A 6000-nucleotide genomic window follows, 5' to 3' on the forward strand; every position below is an offset into this window, starting at 1 on the left:
ATTTTTATATCCCATAAGTTTTGTAAATTGATAAAATAGGTATTTTTTTTAAACAGTTATTTTCATTTAAAACCCAATTTTTAGCGTTTTTGTGATTTTTTTTTGAAAGGGTGTTTTTGTGATTTAAGTATATATATTTTAAAACTTGGCATAAAAAGCTTAACTTGTTATTTTTCGCATTTTATAGCACCAAATCGTTTTTTCCTCAAAAACAATGTCATTTTGGCCGTTTTCAATGACACGCCAGATAAGATATTTGGGCTGTAAAATGCCAAAAAGTCTAAGATTGAGCTTTTTATACCAAAGGATGAAATGTTGATATTTTTTTATCGCAAATTTTAAATAATGTACTTAAATCGCAAAAAATTCTAAAAGTTGGAATTTTATCTACAAATAAGTAACCCTTTAAAAAATTTACTTTCTTAAGAAACCAAGTACTTTTCAGTCAAATAATATTTTATTATATATACTACTAGATATTAATATTTTAGCGACAGATTTGTCACTAATTTCATCAGTAAATATTCGTTCTTATACGTTTGTTATTATAATAGATTATTTAAAACCAACCGGAGTTGATTTAAGTGGTAAGCGGCTTAATATCGCTTTCGAGTCTTGTGAATGCAGAAAATCTTCGCTGGCATACTTACCCACCATGTCAGGTGTGCGACACGGGTCGGATCCGCATTAGTCAGGGCGAAACCCTGAAAATCGGATGGGCAACAAAAAATAATAGATTATTTAAATCTCTCACTAATTAGCAACATAATCTTTCCTTCTCCAAAACACTTAATCCATCGCTAATATCGTAAACACGAAGACGACATTTAATTACATAAATTTGAGCTCTCTTAGTTTACATTTAGCCACACAAGACGGTTATCAATATGATTATGTAAGCTATATTTTTCAACCGAGTCCTTTTTAGTTCTTTCCTATTATATCTTTCTACTTGGCTTTAACTAAGGCTGTGCAAGAATCGAACCAAACGGAACCGTTTAACGGAACCAAACCGAAATTATAATTACGGTTCGGTTTTTTGGTAAGTATGGTTTGGTTTGGTTTGTAATTAGGTAAAAGTTTGGTGTTCGATTTTTGGTTCGGTTTGAGCATTTTAAAAACCAAAAAACCGGACAATCAAATAAAAAATAATATAAATGTATGTATATTTATATTTGTTGGTTTTTATTCTTTTATTATAGTTGATATATAAGTTAATAAATTTCATACAACATATAAATATGCTAATAAATATATAAAAACATTTATTAGAAATTTATTATTTAATATCTGAATTAATTTTATGATAAAAAAAATTAAAAATTAAAAAATAGAAAAAATAAAAAATTTCAATTTTTAACCGAACCGAACCAAAGCAAACTTTTCGGTTCGGTTTGGTATAAACCAAAATTAAAATTCGGTCCAGTTCAGTTTGGTATTTTTACCAAACTTCGTGTTTGGTTTATTCGTTTGGTGATCAAACTGATCGAACTAACCGAATGCACAGCCTTAGCTCTAACCTTATCCGGAAGATATAAGAGAAGATTGTCCTCCTGGTAAGAAAGAGAGGAAGTCTACCACCATTAATTGCAATCAAAAGAAGATCTTTTTTTTCGGATTTCATCTCTTCAGTTCAAACACAAACCTCTAAAGAGACAAGCATAAATATTTAATTAAATTAAAATAGATTTCAATTTATTTGGATCAAACTAATGATTTAATTTTGATTCAGTTTTTGCTGAGCACTATAATTGTCTACCCATAATTCTTATGCTAATACACATATAAGTACTTATTAAATAAGCTGAGGGATTTGTCACACTCTTCGTATCCTTACAATTCCAAACGCAATTTATTGGTTATTATATATTTATAAATTATATATACTAGATCATCCTTTTAAATATTTACTGCAGATTTGTTTATCTTTAAGTTTTTTGAATTTTGAATGGTTTTTTTTATGACGTGTCATGTGATTATATGTGAATTATTTTTTTAATGTCACGTCAGCAATGTTTAACGGTGCTAGTATAAAATAAATGGTAGGAAATTTACTGGCCTCCAAATTATAACTCAGGAGCTTACTAACCGGGATTGAAACTTAAAAGGTTTGTTGACCGAGAATCAAAAAGTCGGGGGCCGTGGTTAATTATTAACCTTGAAAGGTATCGATAACTTGTCTTATGTATCATTCGATGGTCTCATGTTAATCTCAATATTTGATAAGCTTTTGTTTTCCAATTAGTTTTTTTTTATATTTCTAATCAAATTTTATTTCGTAGGCCATTCAATTTTTGGTGAAGCTTTTATTTTATTGTTAAATTTCAAATTTAAGATTTATTTTTTTGAATATCAGACCTCATTGTTGGCCGCTAGCCAAAAGATCATTGGTTGATTTTGATGAAGTCCTTTAGACATTCTGCATTTTTGTTAGTTTTATTAACAAACCCGTAAATGACTCACCTGATTAGCTTTTCATTTGTAGTTTTTATAATCTAATATCAGTTCCAAAAGATATAATTATGTCGCTCATCTTTCAAAATCACACATCTAGATGTACAAACAGGAACAGCACCTGCGCATTTCACAAATATATTGTCATCTGGCTAGTAATTTATTCCAAAAAGTCAGAACAACGTACAAAAGACCAATATCATAAGTGGACACGTGTCAATATCATGTGAGTAGGGCCTTGATCGAAAACATTATTCTTTTTAAATGAAAATTTAAAAAGGTCAAAATATTAAATTCGGCACTCGAATGGAGTTTTCTAAAACTTTCTAAGAACAAAATATGAATTTTTCTGAGGATAGGAAATAAGCTACGTGTTCCATTTGGATTTGCTTTAAATACACGTTACCGATGCGACCTAACTCAACCATATATATAGGCGAGTGGCTCTGAAATCTGAATTATAGTCTCTCTTTTTTTCGAAACGTTTTTAAATTTTAATATTTTATTTTTCTATCGTTATTTCTCATCGATTTATCATTTTCGAATAACGCAGCGTGCTCTATATTTTTTTTCTAATTCTACACTTTCTATAGTAAATGTAAATTTTTATTCGAAAAAATTTCAAGTGGGTGAATGAATTCTTGTAAATATTCATATTTCCCTCAGATATCAGGGGTATGCACGGTTCCTGAATATCTCCAAAACTGAACCAAAAACTTTACCGAAAATATCCAGGACCGAAAAATACCCGTTGACCATTGACTTTTTCCGAAACGTACCGTATCGAAAATTTTATTGGTACGGTTTTGGATCTTAGATAGATAACCGTACCAAGAACCGTATTGAACCGTATCGAACTGAAGAACCGAACTTATAACCGAAGAACCAAAATTATATATATATATATATATATAAAAAACTGTTCTATTTTTAATTTAATTTTTATATTCATATTATATTTGAATTACTAAACTTAAAAATTGTTTTATAATATTCAAAAATATATTCCAAATGTTAGTTTATGTGTGTATCTGTCTTTATATAAAATTATTAATTTGTATAAAAATATAATTATATATTTTTAAATTTTATTAAATAATTGTACTTATTTATTTCAATGAAAGTTATATAAATTTGTCAAAAATCTAATAATTATTAAAATAAAAATAAAAAATTAATATAAACAATTTATATATTTAAAATTCTTTCATTATTGTAATTTTGGCAAAAATGATATTGTTTTAACCTTAAGAATAGAAAATAGTACCCTAATTAAATAACCAAAAATGATGTTGTGCCTTTTTATTTTATTAATTATTTTTTGGTGATAGTTGGAAATATAAAAGAAGTGTAATAAATTAGTAGCCAACTTTAGTCAAAAAAATAAATTAGTACCTAACTAATTTGAACAATCAAAATAATATATTATAAATAAATTAATATCCGTAGTTCTAATGATATCCATACCGAACCGTTAGGACCAAATCTCCGTACCGAACCGTACCGAAAAATAAAATCACCATACCGAACTGAACCGATTATTGGTACGAATCCGGAGATCCCATTTTTGATATCTCTGGTTTTTGGTTTGGTTCCGGAAATTTGCCGATCTCCGGATTCTCCCGAACCGTGCTCACCCCTACCAGATACGCCTAGTTATCGATATTGAGATCATAAATTCTATAAACGATCGACACTCATTCATCATATATGAAGTTCCATTCTTTCAGGTTTTTAATGTTGTCCCCTTCAAATATCCTTGTGAATATTTGTTTCGATCATCAATTAAGTTTAAGTCATTAAAAACTAGATAAATAATTGATATCTTTTTTTTGTTTAAAAATTGGGCATCTCATTTTTTTATATCATATTTTAAAAGTTTATATTATAATTTTGTCAAAAGGTCTCAAAAACCACTGATCTTTAAACTTTTTTCAATTGCACTCTAACGTTATAATTTTGTCAATTTTACCCTCTTTCGTATTTTCAACATTCAATTACATCCTAACTTGAATAATATTCAAAATAAATCCTTTATATTTATCATATATTTTAAATATTTTTTGATGTTATAAATACCCAAAAAAAAAATCTTCTCCATAAATTCAAAAAATAATAATAAAATATTAATATAAGTTATTTAATATAAATTAATTAAAATGTCTTGGAATCTGTCGCCTCCGCACTCAAACCCGTCGCCGTCGTACTCGGACCTGCCATCAGATTCGTTTTCCATGGAGGAAGACGAGCAAACCTTGCTCGTCTTCCATAGTGGAAGATGAGAGTCTTCCACCATGGAAAACAGATTGGTCCAAGAGCGGCAGCTAGAGGTGAGCAAGAATCGAACCAAACAAAAAACTGGATTGAACCGAACAGATATTCGTTGTTTGGTTCGGTTATTCGGTGAAAACAGTTTGATTCGATTTTTATTTTAGGAAAATTTTGGTGTCCGTTTTTCGGTTTGACTTGGGTATTTTGAAAACCGAATTAACCGAACTTCAATATAAAACATTATGATTTTTAAAGAATATATATATATATATAATTTTTAATCTTTATTTATTAATTATCGTTGATATATAAGTTAATAAATTTTATACATATGGAAATTTATTATATTCTAATAATTTAATATTTGAATTAATTTTAATATAATAAATAAAAAATTAATTAAATTTTCTATTAACCGAACCGTACCGAACTAAAATTTTTGGTTCGGTACGGTTTGGGTTTTTGCCTTAAAACTAAAAGTTTGGTTCGATTCGGTTCGGAAATTTTTCAAATTTCAGCTGATCGCTTTTGGAAAATTCTGAACCGAAACAACCAAACCGAACCGATGCTCAGTCCTAGAGGCGGCAACGCCTGGGTCGGAGGATGGCGGAGTTGGAGGCAATAAAATGTTGGTTTTTATTTTATTTTATTTTTAATAAAATTTAAAAAATTAATTATACATCTAATTAATTTCTTATTTAGACTTATTTGATTTTTTTTAAAAGATAAATGAATTGTTTTAATTTTTCCAAGTAGAAAAGAATATAATATTACTCTTAAATTTAGTTGTTTTGAATGTTTTCATCACTATAATAACAAGATCGTCTAAAATTTTCCATTTTAAGATACAACTGAAAGTCGAAATTGTGAAATAGGGTGCTATTAATAAAATTATAACGTCGGGGTGCTATCGTAAAAAAGTTGAAAGGTCATGGTGTTGGAGACCTTTTATTTAGACTTAATTAGCAATTTCACCCCTTAACTTGTAAACAATGGGCAGTTGACATATAAATTAATTTTATGGGTAAATCAATACACGAATTTGGTAATTATGGGCAATTAATTCCATTTTGACAAATTAACTTACAAGTTTAGGGGGCGAATTGCCAATTGAGGAAACAATTAGCTTACAAATTGAGGGAGCAAATTGCCAAAATGGGTAAGTACTCATAATCACCAAGTTCACGTACTGATTTGTCCATAAATTAATTTATGTGTTAATTATCCATTGCTTATAAATTGATGGAATATTATAATTATATATTTTTAAATTTT

This window comes from Mercurialis annua, linkage group LG1-X (assembly GCF_937616625.2).
Source record: "Mercurialis annua linkage group LG1-X, ddMerAnnu1.2, whole genome shotgun sequence".
In the NCBI taxonomy this organism is placed as follows: Eukaryota; Viridiplantae; Streptophyta; class Magnoliopsida; order Malpighiales; family Euphorbiaceae; genus Mercurialis; species Mercurialis annua.